General features: G+C 42.7%; 1 protein-coding gene across 3 annotated transcripts in view; it reads right to left on the reverse strand.

Annotated features, from left to right (window-relative positions):
- LOC125462839 (ubiquitin carboxyl-terminal hydrolase 49-like) overlaps window positions 1-8000 on the reverse strand; it is a 71486-nt gene extending 63486 nt beyond the window's left edge. For all 3 annotated transcript variants that reach the window (XR_007249720.2, XM_048553269.2, XM_048553268.2), the window contains exon 1: window positions 7788-8000. The gene's annotated coding sequence lies outside the window, so the exon portion shown is untranslated. The remainder of the gene's footprint in view (window positions 1-7787) is intronic.
- Window positions 8001-14688: the final 6688 nt, after the last annotated feature.

The following is a 14688-nucleotide window of genomic DNA, read 5'->3' on the forward strand; positions in this document are numbered from 1 at the left end:
AATGCTAGTGCTTCCTTGTCTTTTGAATAGAATCCATCAACTAATTTCACATTCATCACTCCCAATGCTCCACATTTGCAGTCTGAAGATATCAAAGATGTCATGCAGCTGCTAACACACTACACCGTTGTTCATTTACTTGTCCATTGCCTTCAACATAGCTGACCACTGTTCCCACCTTCATTACAACTAACCAATGACAAATCTGGATGTGAGTTTGCTCGCTGAGCTGGAAGGTTAGTTTTCAGACGTTTCATCACCATTCTAGGTAACATCATCAGTAAGCCTCCGACGAAGCGCTGATGTTATGTCCCACTTTCTATTTATCTGTTTAGGTTTCCTTGGGTTGGTGATGTCATTTCCTGTTCTTTTTCTCAGGGGATGGTAGATTGGCTCCAAATCAATGTGTTTGTTGATGGAGTTCCGGTTGGAATGCCATGCTTCTGGGAACTCTCGTGCGTGTCTCTGTTTGGCTTGTCCTTGGATGGATGTGTTGTCCCAATCAAAGTGGTGTCCTTCCTCATCTGTATGTAAGGATACGAGTGATAGTGGGTCATGTCGTTTTGTGGCTAGTTGATATTCATGTATCTTGGTGGCTAGCTTTCTGCCTGTTTGTCCAATGTAGTGTTTGTCACAGTTCTTGCAAGGTATTTCGTAGATGACATTCGTTTTGCTTGTTGTCTGTATGAACATCTACAAAATACCTTGCAAGAACTGTGACAAACACTACATTGGACAAACAGGCAGAAAGCTAGCCAACAGGATACATGAATATCAACTAGCCACAAAACGACATGACCCACTATCACTCGTATCCGTACATACAGATGAGGAAGGACACCACTTTGATTGGGACAACACATCCATCCTAGGACAAGCCAAACAGAGACACGCACGAGAATTCCTAGAAGCATGGCATTCCAACCGGAACTCCATCAACAAACACATTGGCTCCAAATCAATCTACCACCCTCTGAGAAAAAGAACAGGAAATGACATCACCAATGCAGGAAATGACATCACCAACCCAACAAACCTTAAACAGATAAATAGAAAGCAGGACATAACATCAGCGCTTCGTCGAAGGCTCACTGATGATGTTACCTAGAATGGTGACGAAACGTCTGAAAACTAACCTTCCAGCTCAGCAAGCAAACTCACATCCAGAACCTCAACCTGAGCTACCAATCTTCTCAACGATGAATCTCCAATACACCACCCTCCCTAACCTTATCCCCATTTATTCCAGTGGTTTCTCCTTTGTACCCACCTACCTTCAGCATATGCCATGCCAGACATCCATCAACTGCTCTTCAACACATTATCCCTTGTAACATCTCCAAACACAGATCACAGCATCTATGGATTTGTACGTAAATGCCATCCAAATCTAAGCATCTGCTATGACATTTGATCACTACTAAGTATTGGATGAAGACTTTTGCCAACTCCAACAGCAGCACGATCACTGCAGTCACGTTTCACTTAAAAATAAATCACACCTCAGCCACTAATTCTACCAGCAATGATGCCCAAACAGAATCTCCAGTGCTTGTCTCACAAAATAAAGCTTAAAATCATGTATCTAGTTCAACAGCAAGACTAGTAGTGTCCCACATCCATAACACAGACAGCCGCAAATCCACGATAACAAAGTGTGGAGCTGGATGAACACAGCAGACCAAGCAACATCTTAGCAGCACAAAAGCTGAAGTTTTGGGCCTAGACCCTTCATTAGAAAAGCTTTTCTGATGAAGGGTCTGGGCCCGAAACGTCAGCTTTTGTGCTCCTAAGATGCTGCTTGGCCTACTGTGTTCATCCAGCTCCACACTTTGTTATCTCGGATTCTCCAGCCTCTGCAGTTCCCATTATCTCTGGCCGCAAATCCACTACTGCTGCCATCTTCTGCCATCCCAACACCTCAAGACTGGATTTCTGGAGCACTCTCCTGTCGCTCCTTCTCAACTCTGCCTTAAGTCAAGTGATCCGCAATTCTGTGCCCCATGTTATTCCAGGTATTGATTTCCACCAACTTCCAGTGATTCAACGTCCCCAAGCACATTCAAAATCCCCATTTTGTGTTCTAAACCTCTTTGGCCACATTCCCAAATGCAAATTTGCCATCTCGATGTTCCAGTCAGTCAGCACTTTGACATCTGACAACGCTTCATTTTATTCCTCTTCTCTCCACATTCGTTAATATCCTCTTCAAGATGTACTCTAGACAATGTGTCCTATCAATTAGACATTCTACCTGTAGTCTAACTGCTGCCCTTGTGAACTGCTTTATGATATTTAGACCTATAAAGTAAACAGTTGTTGTCTACGTGATCTCCAGTGAAATGCATTATCGTGACGTTGGTGATGAGGGGCTTAGTCCGATAGGAACTGCTCCCAGTAACAGAAGAACCATGAGCCTGAAGACACACAGACTTAAAGTGACTGGCTAAATAACAAAAAGGTGACGAGGGAAAAAAAAACTTTGTTGCTTAGCAAGTGGTACCAAAGTGAAATACGGTGTCTGAAAGGTGTCAAAAGGTGGATGCAACTGTGACTTTCAGAGGAGAACTGGATAAGCAGCTGGAAGAATATTTGTACAGTTACATGAAAAGAGTCACGAGTGAGGCTAGCTGAATTCTTGCAGAAAGGTGGCATGGATTCAAGGGGAAAAAAAGCCTCTATGTGCCATATTATTGTGTCCCTTTATGCAAACATGTACAAATTAAGTTGCCATCACACCTGGTGAAAAGTCACTGCCAAATCAATTAGGAGAGAACAAGTTATTGCTGGATACAAAGTGCAAAACAAGATGGTCATCTTTTACAGCTCTCCTCAATTCTGGCCCCAAAAACCATGGTATATGCGCTGTTCAAGTACTGATAGAAAACATGTGAATTCCAGAATAATGCCAAATTAGCTGACCCATATTGACCGTGGAAGAGACCATTACAAAAGATACATCTGGACATTCACTTGCTCAAGAATTACCATTTAGTTGAGGTTTCAGAGCACTGTTGCAGCCGATGGAATTGAATTACAACCAGTTACACCTCCAGGTTAAAGGAGAAGACATGAAAACATTCAAACCTAAGTTTTCACACATCATTCCTCTCACCACAATTCCTCTGGATAATTTTGCACAACATTCAAGCGTTAAGCCCTTCATGCACAGCTGATCAATAAAATCCTACATTTTCACAACACATTGAGAGTCAAGTCGAACAGTGGCACAATGTGGAACTTAATGAACCATTTTAACCAGGCGTGGAAGCATAAGAAAGTATACTGTCAATTCACTATTGCAAAAGATCTTGAAAATAGCACAATGAAAAAGTAACATCCCATAAGTATGTTTAATACATTATAGGAAAATACGCAGGTACAGACATCTTGTTGCAATTTAAAGTTCAGAAAGAAGAGGCACCTGAAACTTGACAGCCAGCTCACATACTGCATTGCATTAAAAAAAACACAGACCACAGGACATCAGATATGATACCTAGCCATTGTGGAATGAACTGATCTAAGCTGGGTGTTGCAAAAACGTTGGACGTCCAGCTGGAAAATATTCCAGGGTCATCAGACTTTTGCTGAGCCTTGCTGAAAGCATATGTTGGATGGTGAGGGATGGAGAATTGAACTCAGCGAAGATACCTTTCTTTGGAAATAGCAGCTATACAAGTTTACAACCCAAAGCTGGCCAACTGCTTGAGACTGAATTAACCACGTGCTAGCATAGGTCCATGGGTTGGGTTGGTGAGCAACAAAATCAGGTAAAGGTTTCAATAGCAACCTGTGTCATACCACTTTATTGTGATAATATATTAATGCCATTCAGTATTCTTTTCCTAATCTTAACCGGACAGTCAATAGAATAGGATAACAAAGTGTGAAGCTGGATGAACACAGCAGGCCAAGCAGCATCTCAGGAGTGCTCCTGAAATGCTGCTTGGCCTGCTGTGTCAATCCAGCTTCACACTTTGTTATCTTGGATTCTCCAGCATCTGCAGTTCCCATTATCACTGATACAATAGAATAGGAGTTTGTCTACTAAAAGAGGAAGAAGTCAAACTTCTACTGACTAAGTGCCTCAGAAAGCAGAAGAAAAATCCTAAGTGCTTTGTAGAGATGCAGTCAGGCAAAGACTGACAGAGATTAAAGGAGATATTAACCTTCAAATGTAGCTAATATAAACCACCTAAGGATATCTGAAGGTCATGGAAGAGGCTATGAAATGGGAAGTTCTTTCTTTGAGGTGGGCAACAAAATGCTTGGCCAGAGATGGTCAAGAAAGTTTAAGGAGGTTATTAAATGAGGAGAGGTAAGCAAAGAGATTTAGGGTGTGAATTCTAGAATGTGGAATAGAGATAGAAATGTGCAGAAACAGCAAGAGTTACAGGATCTGAAAGCTGTGTGTCTCTGGGGTGGGGGAGAAACACTGCAGCTGAGAGGCTGTAGAAAGTTACGAATGTGGGAGAGACAAGGGTGCAAAATTCATTTAAACACAGGGTTGAGAATCTCAAAATGTAGATCAAGCCAATTAGAACTTAATACAAGTAACAAAGACAGGAAGATCAGTGAGCAAGATCCAATGTGGATACTTAACCGTCTCAAAGAATTTCTCATACATGGTATTAAATACCTCGGTGTGCATGGATTAATTTATGCAAACACACCAGCCACTTTTCACAGAAAGGATACTTGAATGGTTAATCAGTTTTTAGTGTCACTAGTTGACAGGAGAATATTGACAGATCACTGGGAAGGATTCTTTGAAGAGTGGCAGAGGATCTTTAACACCTACAGAAAAGTACAGTCAGTTTTGAATCTCATTTGGAGGACACTACCTCTACTGTAAGAGGAGTAATCCACTGAAGCATACGTACGACATTCAGTCACCGAACAGACAAGAATCACAAACATCTGACTCAGAGGAGACAATGATGCTAACTTTGCCATGTCTGACAATCCAAAATTGACAATTGATGCAGACCTTGAAGTAGACAACCAGCAATCTTTGAAAGGTTTCTTTCACCTTTTTCAGATAAATTTTCACCTTGTACTGCTCTGTTTTCACACTAAGTGCCTTCTTGCTGATACAACGTTCTACAGGTGAGTCCAAACTTTACCATAAAGTCTCCCATTCTTTACACACAAACAGTGGTATCAAGCATCCGTCGTTTGCTTGAAAAGTGAAGTTGAGGACAGGCAAAGTGGAGAAAAGATAAGGGAATCACAGCTAAACTCAACCCTACCCACATCCATCATCCAGAATCAAGAATTTCGAAATATCACTGTTCACATTAAGTTTGTGCAAAAAATGATGTGTTGTTCATTACACTTGACTGTCATCTTAATATTAATTCCTGATCATGCACAACTTAAAATTATTGGGAAAACATTTTAATAATTTATATTTCAGGATTAAGTTAGCAGATTTAAATTAATCCCAAAAAGAATAACTAGACTGATCAGAAACTTTGGCTAACCTTTTACCTATCTAACTTTAGAAGAGACCTATTGCTGTGTTCTTCCCATACTTGATCAGTAGTGACTTGGCTGAAAGTATCAATTGAGGCACTTAACACAGGTAGTTAAGACAAAACAGAACTGAAGCAGAGTTTACCGTGCATAATGTTCTCATATACAAACTGATGCAAGCAAAGAAAATCAATTCAAGAAGGGAGCAGTGTTTTCATAATGGGATTTCGTTTTTAAAAAATCAGCTGTATTGAAATTTATAAATTAACTGTCTTAAGCACCAGCAGCAACATTACATAAAAAGGGTAGAAATTAGCAGGAACTCAAGAGTTTTTGAAAGCATCAAGGAAAAAGAGTGCAGAAATTAGAGATGCAAGGAAATGCATTGCAAAATGTCACAATCCCATTAGACTGAAACTTATGATTTGAAATGAAGTCAAATGCATTCACACATCACAAAAGATAAATTTTCCAATGGATACCAAAAATTCAAATTCCATGACATGATCCAGGAATGATGACCTACAACCTGTGCAGTTCTTTTTGTCTGCAGCTACCTATCAGAATTGCAGGGTTATTTGTAAAAGTTGCACATTTGATAGAATACACCAGCTGTTTGCAAACGCCAGGAAGATAATCTGGCAAAATGCAGACTAACGTGCTTGAATATAACAATAATACATGGGGTCCAAATAGGCCGTAGCTGACCTGTAAACTGAAATAAGCAGCTGCTTTCACTAGAAGGGAATATATGCCTCCTGTCCGAAATGAAAATTGTCAAGAATCTCCCAGATAAACACTTTCGGAACGCAAAAACCTGCAGCTGTTAACTATTACACACAAAAGTTTCACAGGAAGACGCAATCGTATCCTCCATCTCTCAAAGACAGTGCTGAGGGGAGATACTGCGGGATATAATTCACCATGTTACACATCAGGTAGAGAGTCTTATACGCCGTTTAGGCTATTAATAGTGCGATATGTACAGTACTATACCAACGCACGCAAGTCTGCAACAAAAAAAAACTCGCTTCTAAACTGCCCATTCTGCTGCCTGCGGCTTGGCACAGAAGAATTCCGGCCAGGACTTTAAAGAAAAACATATTCGCCTTCCAATTACGCTTTATGGCAACGACGACAAAGTATCAAACACACGGCGGAGGAGTTACAGTGACTCCTACTCCAGGCAGCCAAGTCTCATTTTTTTAAAAAAAGAACATAATCCACCTAAACAGGGATTCGGCCCCCAACACCCCGAGAGAAACAGAAAAGGATCTTCTGCTTACATTCATGACACAGACAGGAGGGGGCTGGGGATGCTGCATAAAATCAGGAATTTCTACCAAAGTTAAAGGCAGCAGAAATATATGCGTACTTATTTGCACCAAGAGGATTAATGACGTTCCCCCTGGCATCATAATCACCGACATGTCATCAAACTGTTTAAAAAATTAATCATGTGGCAACCACGAGAGAGAGAAATGAAAGAAAAATCACAACCTTGGACTGACTGAAAAAGACAGTAGTAACAGGAGAAGAAAGGCAGTTAGAAATCTACACGTAGATACATTTAGCAATTTTTTCCGATAAAGACTTGTGGAGAGAAAGAAAGAAAATCCCAGGAGAGCAGAGAGACGGAGGATTTCCCAACGTGCTGGGATGTTCCAAACACTTGTTATGAAGATAAAGGTTTGAGATCAGACAGTCACACACGAATGCCGTGAGGAAAGTGGAGGGAAAACAATTTTTTCACCTAAAATAAAAGTTCACAGCATTTTCATTTGTGCGTGGGGGGGGGGGAAGAGGAGAAACGACAAAAAAAGTACAGAGAGCTGGCGAAAGACGGGGTGTCATTGTGTTTTACGCGAAAATTCTCTTTCTGACTTCACATTTGACCACTGGAAATAAAGATAAAAGAGAGCAAAGTAATGACAGGTAAAAGTAGTGAAAAGGAGAGACAGAGAGTGAGTGGGGTTGGGTTGGGGGGGGCGGTGAAGAGATGTTGTTATTGTTGTTGTGGAGACCTCGAGATCAACACATTGACTCGCGGCCTGCGCCACCTCCTCCTCTACAACAATATTTATATTTTATTTATTACTGTAGGAGTGAGGGAGAGGGGGAGGGAGGGGTGTTTTGTTGTTGTTGCTGTGTGTCTACGTGCGAGGTTTAATCTTTTCCTTTTCCACGCCGGCGGGATGAAGGGGTGGGGGGGCTGGTGGTGGGTGTGTGTGTGTGGATGGAGAGGAGGTGCTGGGGGGGGGGGGGGAAGCTGGTGATGTGTGGAAAAAAAGAAAAACACAACTCACCGCGAAGACGCCACCGGCGGCCGTCGTCGACCTCCTCCCCCGACATCTTCCTTCCCCCAGATGGAATAACAAGTGGGAAAAGCGAGAGGAAGCGCCGCCTGGGCAGAGCCGGCACCATCGGCGCGTTTTTTTTTAACCTCCAAAATAAGATTTGAAAATCCTCATAAAGAACAATAGAGCGCTTGGACAGGAAGTCACTGGGTGGCGCCATTGCTGCTGTGACGCCGCCGGGGGTCAGGGGTCAGAGGGGGCGGGGCCAGAACCGGGGGGGGGGAACAAGTGAAGGGGGCGGGGTCTCCTCCCCACACCACTGAGACCTTGCTCCACGTGGCTGAGGGTCAACCTTCCCCTCTCACTCCGTCAGGGCCAAGAACCACCCTCACCATGTACTACCTTCACGGTACGCTGCTTACACCGTGTACCACCTTCGCCATGTACTGCAATCGCCATGTATCGCCTTCACTGTGCCCTCTTCATGGTGCATCACCTTAGCCATGCACTTTAATGGCATGTACTGCAATCACCGTGCAATTACCTTCGCTGTGTACCATGTTCACAGTGCATCTTACTGCCTTCGCCATGTACCACCTCCATCATGCACTGTAATTGCTGTGCATGGCCTTCACCATGTACTGTAATCACCATGTACCATGGTTACTGTGGACAATATTCACCATGTGCTGCGACTGCCATGTACCACCTTCCCTGCACATAATTGCTGTGTACTATCTCCACCAGGTACTGCAATTGCTGTGTACTGCCTTCATTGTGAACCATAATTGCCAAGTATCACCATCACCTTGTACCACCTTCACCTTGTACCGCAACTGACATGTACTGCCATCACGATGGACTATATTCACCATATACCACAATCACTATCATCTTCACCATGTACTACTACCTTTGTGTACTGCCTTCACCATATATGCCGTCACCACATACCGCCTTTACCATGCACAACAATCACTGTGTACTACATTCACCATGCACCACAACTGCCAATGTACTACTGGATGTGAGTTTGCTCACTGAGCTGGAAGGTTAGTTTTCAGACGTTTCGTCACCATTCTAGGTAACATCATCAATGAGCCTCCGATGAAGCGCTGGTGTTATGTCCCGCTTTCTATTTATCTGTTTAGGTTTCCTTGGGTTGGTGATGTCATTTCCTGTTCTTTTTCTCAGCAGGTGGTAGATTGATTTGGAGCCAATGTGTTTGTTGATGGAGTTCCGGTTGGAATGCCATGCTTCTAGGAATTCTCATGCGTGTCTCTGTTTGGCTTGTCCTAGGATGGATGTGTTGTCCCAATCAAAGTGGTGTCCTTCCTCATCTGTATGTACGGATACGAGTGATAGTGGGTCATGTCGTTTTGTGGCTAGTTGATGTTCATGTATCCTGTTGGCTAGCTTTCTGCCAGTTTGTCCAATGTAGTGTTTGTCACAGTTCTTGCAAGGTATTTTGTAGATGACGTTCGTTTTGCTTGTTGTCTGTATAGGGTCTTTTAAGTTCATTAGCTGTTTTGGTGTGTTGGTGGGTTTGTGGGCTACCCTGTTACCAAGAGGTCCGAGTAGTCTGGCAGTCATTTCGGAAATGTCTTTGATGTAGGGGAGAGTGGTTATGGTTTCTGGGCCAATTTTATCTGTTTGTTTGGGTTTGTTGCTGAGAAATCAGCGGACTGTGTTCATAGGGTACCCATTCTTTTTGAATATGCTGTATAGCTGATTTTCTTCTGCTCTTCGTATTTCCTCTGTGCTGCAGTGTGTGGTGGCTCGTTGGAATAATGTTCTAATGCAGCTTCGTTTGTGGGTGTTGAGATGGTTGCTCCTGTAGTTCAGTATTTGGTCCGTATGTGTTGTTTTCCTGTAGACGCTGGTTTGAAGTTCCCCATTGACTATACAGACAACAAGCAAAACGAACGTCATCTACAAAATACCCTGCATGAACTGTGACAAACACTACATTGGACAAACAGGCAGAAAGCTAGCCACCAGGATATATGAACATCAACTAGCCACAAAACGACAAGACCCACTATCACTCGTATCCTTCCATAGAGATGAGGAAGGACACCACTTTGATTGGGACAACACATCCATCCAAGGACAAGCCAAACAGAGGCATGCACGAGAATTCCTAGAAGCATGGCATTCCAACTGGAACTCCAACAAACACATTGGCTCCAAATCGATCTACCACCCTCTGAGAAAAAGAACAGAAAATGACATCACCAATGCAGGAATTGACATCACCAACCCAAGGAAACCTAAACAGATAAATAGAAAGCAGGACATAACACCAGCGCTTCGTCGGAGGCTCACTGATGATGTTACTTAGAATGGTGACGAAATGTCTGAAAACTAACCTTCCAGCTCAGCGAGCAAACTCACATCCAGAACCTCAACCTGAGCTACAAATCTTCTCAAAACTCGCTGCCATGTACTACCTTCATCATTTACCACAAACACCATGAACCACATTCAACATGTAACACCTAGACCATGTACCAGAATCACTGTAGATCATCTTCACCATGTACCACAATTGCCATGTGCCACTTCATCATGTAGTGTCTTCACCTTGCACTGCCTTTACCGTTTGCTACATTCATCACATACTGCATTTGCCATGTTCCATGTTTACCATGCATCTTGTTCCAATGTGCTACATTTTTAACATACCACTTTCACCGTGTACCCACAGTCATCGTACAGTGCATTCACCACATTTAGCATGTACGGCCTTTGCTGTTCATTGCATCATAGTCACCATGTATGCATCACCATATACAACTTAATTATGTATCATATCCACAATGTATCACACACACCATGTAACAAATTCACCATTTACTGCATCCACCATCTAAACTGAGTACTCCCAATTTTTACAAGACTATCGTCTTGCACTCATCATGGCAATTCACAACAATATCAAAAAGAAGAAAAACAACATTTATACTGTAGGAATGGAGATTGGCAGGCAAGCGTACTATGATTGGTAGAGGTGTTGCAATGGAGAATGCAGCAGTAAATGAAGATGGACAGTCACCAGTCTTTGTTTAGATTTTGAACCAGCCAGATTGACTGTGAGTGGTCAGAGCATTGCCCTGAAAAATGTGCTAGTGAATGACTGTCAGCACACAGTGCATGTACATACTCTTTCTGTCTGCAAAGAACAGGGTGTGTTAATATATGTAGATTCCAGAATGTGAGCCCAATAGGTAGTCACTATCCACTGCATTCATCATATGCCACATTCACCCATGTACTGTAATCACCATGTACCACATACCTCTGAGTATCCTGGACAATAAAATGAGAGGCTGGATGAACAAAGCAGGCCCAGCAGCATCTCAGGAGCACAAAAGCTAGGCCCGAAACGTCAGCTTTTGTGCTCCTGAGATGCTGCTTGGCCTGCTGTGTTCATCCAGCCTCACATTTTATTGTCTTGGATTCTCCAGCATCTGCGGTTCCCATTATCACATCCTCTGAGTATCCTGTCAGCCAAAACAGCTCTTGATAAAAAGATCGAACATTACCTCCAGTGTACTGGCACAGCTTTCAGGTCCCTGAGGAAAAGGAAGTTGAGGACAACAACATCAGATCTGACACCTAGACCATGATTTACAGAGCTGTTTCGGTTCACACCGTCCAATGTGGTTCTAAGACATGGACTGTGTGCAGACACCTCAGGGTGTTGGAGCAGTACCAACAACACTGCCTACACAAGATCCTGTGAATCCACTAGGAAGCAAGATGCACCAACACCAGCGTCCTCAACCAGGCCAACATCTCCAGCATCGAGGCACTAACCACCCTTGATCGGCTACAACGGACTGGGCACATTTTCCACAGTACTGATACAAGACTCACCAAACAGATGCTCCACTCCCAGCATCTAAACAGCAGGTGAGCCCTAGGTGGACAAAAGAAGCACCTCAGTGATATCCTCAAAGGTATCACTGGTGAAGTGTGGCGTTCCCACCAACACCTGGGAATCACTGGTCCAAGACCAACCAAAGGGGAGGAGAAACTTGGGAAGGCATCAAGCACTACAAGACTTGCCATCAGGAGAAGGTGGAAGCCAAGCAAAAACACACAAATGGCTCACCCGCCCATTCCCACAACCATCTTTTGCCCCAAGTGTTACAAGCCTGCAGTCATTGCACTTACAGATTCACCCAGAGAGTGGAAGAGAGTCATCCTTGTCTGCAATGGACCACTAATGAATGATCATGACCACATTCACTTTGCCAGTTTTCACACTAGACACACCAACCATGTACAACACTTACTTTGACAATTAACACACCCTTGCCTCACATTGACAATGTACCATGTTCACCACGAACCACATTCAATTCCACCCTCATATCTTACCAATCAGTACAATGTCCTCTACTTAACTGATTCTTTTTATATATTTATTCCTTAACAGGATATGGGTATCAGTGGCTAGGCAAGGATTTATTGGCCATTCTTAATTGTCCTTGAGAAGCTAGTGGCAGGAAATCATTTGCTCTTTGTGCAACCGGCTAGCACTGAGGTGAGAAGAAATGTCTTCACTCGAAGAGCTAACAACCTTTGCAATTCTCTATTCCAGAGAACTGTGGATGCTCAATCATTAAGTATACTCAAGACAGAGATAGAAAAATGTTTGTTTATGAACAGAATTTAAGCATATGGAGTTCATGCAGGAAGGATGGAGTTGATTTAGAGATCAGCCATGTTCTGGTTGAATGGTGGAGCAGGCTCAAGCAGCCAAAGGCCTTCACTTGACTTCTTTCGCCTTGACCTGGAAAAAAATGAGTAAATGATAACACTATACATATTTTTTAAAAGATTCATTCCTGGGATGTGACATTGCAAGTTAACATTACACCCAGTGAAGGAATGGTGATATATTTCCAAGTTGGAATGGTGTATGTTTTGCAGGGGAACTTGCAGGTGGTGGTGTTCCCGTGAATCCATTGCCCCTGCTTTTATTAATGGTAGAGTCCACTCATTTGGAAGGATGCTGGGATGAAAGGGTTATCTTGAGGAAAGATTGGGGGTCAGGTCGGACCTGTATCCTTTGGAGTTTAGATTGGTGAAAGGCTACCTCTTACTAAAAATAGCAAGCGCTCAAGAAGACTCAACTGGGTGGATGCTGAAGGAATGTTTCTCCAATGGGAAAGATTAGGTCCTGAGAAGACAGATTCAGAATAAGGAGTGTCACATTTAAAATGATGAGGAGAAAGGTTTTCTCTCAGAGTCATTGATTGATAAAATTCACTTTCCTAAACAGAGGAGGGTCATCAAATATCTTAAGGCTGACTTAGATAGATTCCTCATTGATAAGGCAGTCAAAGGTTATAGAGAATCAATAGGAAAGTAGAATTGAGGCCAGAATAAGATTATTTATGATCTTTTCTATTGGTAAAGCAGGCTCCAGGAGCTGAAAAGCTAACTCCTACTTCTAATTTATTTATTTATCTGTTCCAATATCATCAGTCCTTCATACAAATGCTGGAACTCACTTCTCAACAGCACTATGGGTGTAGCTACTCCAAATTAATTGCAGCATTTCTCGAAGGCAGACCACTACCACCTTCTCAAGGATAAGGATAGACGACAAATAATGGCCTAGCTAACAATGCCCACCTCCGATATCCTATGGAGGAATAAAAGTCCCATTCCCACCGCTTAAACACCCAAAATGTGAATATCCACACTTGACACTCCTCAGAGTGACTAGATACCCTGTATAACCAAGGCAGTCCCAAATTTTCATTGTGTCCTGGCTGTCCCAACAAACTCCTCAAAAGTGGTTCAAATGCTGAGGTTTCAGCTTTACCCTAGTTGTAAATTATGTCAAAGGTAGGGAAGTGGTGACAAAATAGTAATGCAACTGGAATGTAAACCAACTGGAAACGATGATAGGGTTAGGGAGAGTATCTAGGCTGATTTACAACTTGTCCCAGGGAAACATCTCCAACCAAGCTTGTGCTCTGGGAATTCATGCGAAATTCACCTGATTCACTCTCAAGTGTAATATTGACAGCACCTCTTAGGTCACACGTTCACAAATAGCAAGGCAGATGCTCCAATTTCAGGTAAAACCATTAATCCAGGTGGCCAAGGAAACAGCTCAGTACTACACTAGATTGGGCCACAGTTAAACGGGTTCTCACATCCCCTTAGTTTGAAACTTCATATTAACAAGAGCTGGTCAACATGTCCTAGTTTTGCCTTCTGAAAATCTGATCGCCCCCAACTTCGGTGCAGTAGAGGCAGTACAGCACTGTTGGAGGTACCATCTTTTTCATATTAGATGTTAAACTTGTCACTTTGTTTAGGTGGTTATAAAAGATGCAATAGCTTTACTGTGAAGAACAGGAAAGGAGTTACATTCCCCACTCCACCTCTGGCTCATATTTATCCCTCTATCAACATTAAAAACAAAATTAATTTAGTCGTTACCAAATCGATGTTGAGTGGAGTTTGCTGTGAATATGTTGGCTGCTGCATTTCTTACTTCCCAACAATGACCACTTTCAGAAAGTATTGGATTCTGATGAAATTTCACCTCAACCCAACTCTGGTTCTCTCCACAAATGTTTCCTGCCCTGCTGTGTTTTTACACCCTTTTTATTTGGCTCTTTAACTTCAAAAATTACTTAACAACTTGTACGATACTTTGAAATGCCAACGAGCATGAAAAACATGATACAGATGCAAATCTTCCTTTGTTTTCCTTTAGTTTTTATTATGATTCAATGCACACAGGCTAAGTACAGTTTTCATTGTTAGCACCATAGACAAGGGGAGTGGGAGGGGTGGTCAGTGTCTGTCTAAAGAGTTACGGGTGACTGGGGAATTGCACTTTCCCAGTTATCATAGGGAGCTGACAGCAGCATGG

This window comes from Stegostoma tigrinum, chromosome 21 (assembly GCF_030684315.1).
Source record: "Stegostoma tigrinum isolate sSteTig4 chromosome 21, sSteTig4.hap1, whole genome shotgun sequence".
NCBI classification, from domain to species: Eukaryota; Metazoa; Chordata; class Chondrichthyes; order Orectolobiformes; family Stegostomatidae; genus Stegostoma; species Stegostoma tigrinum.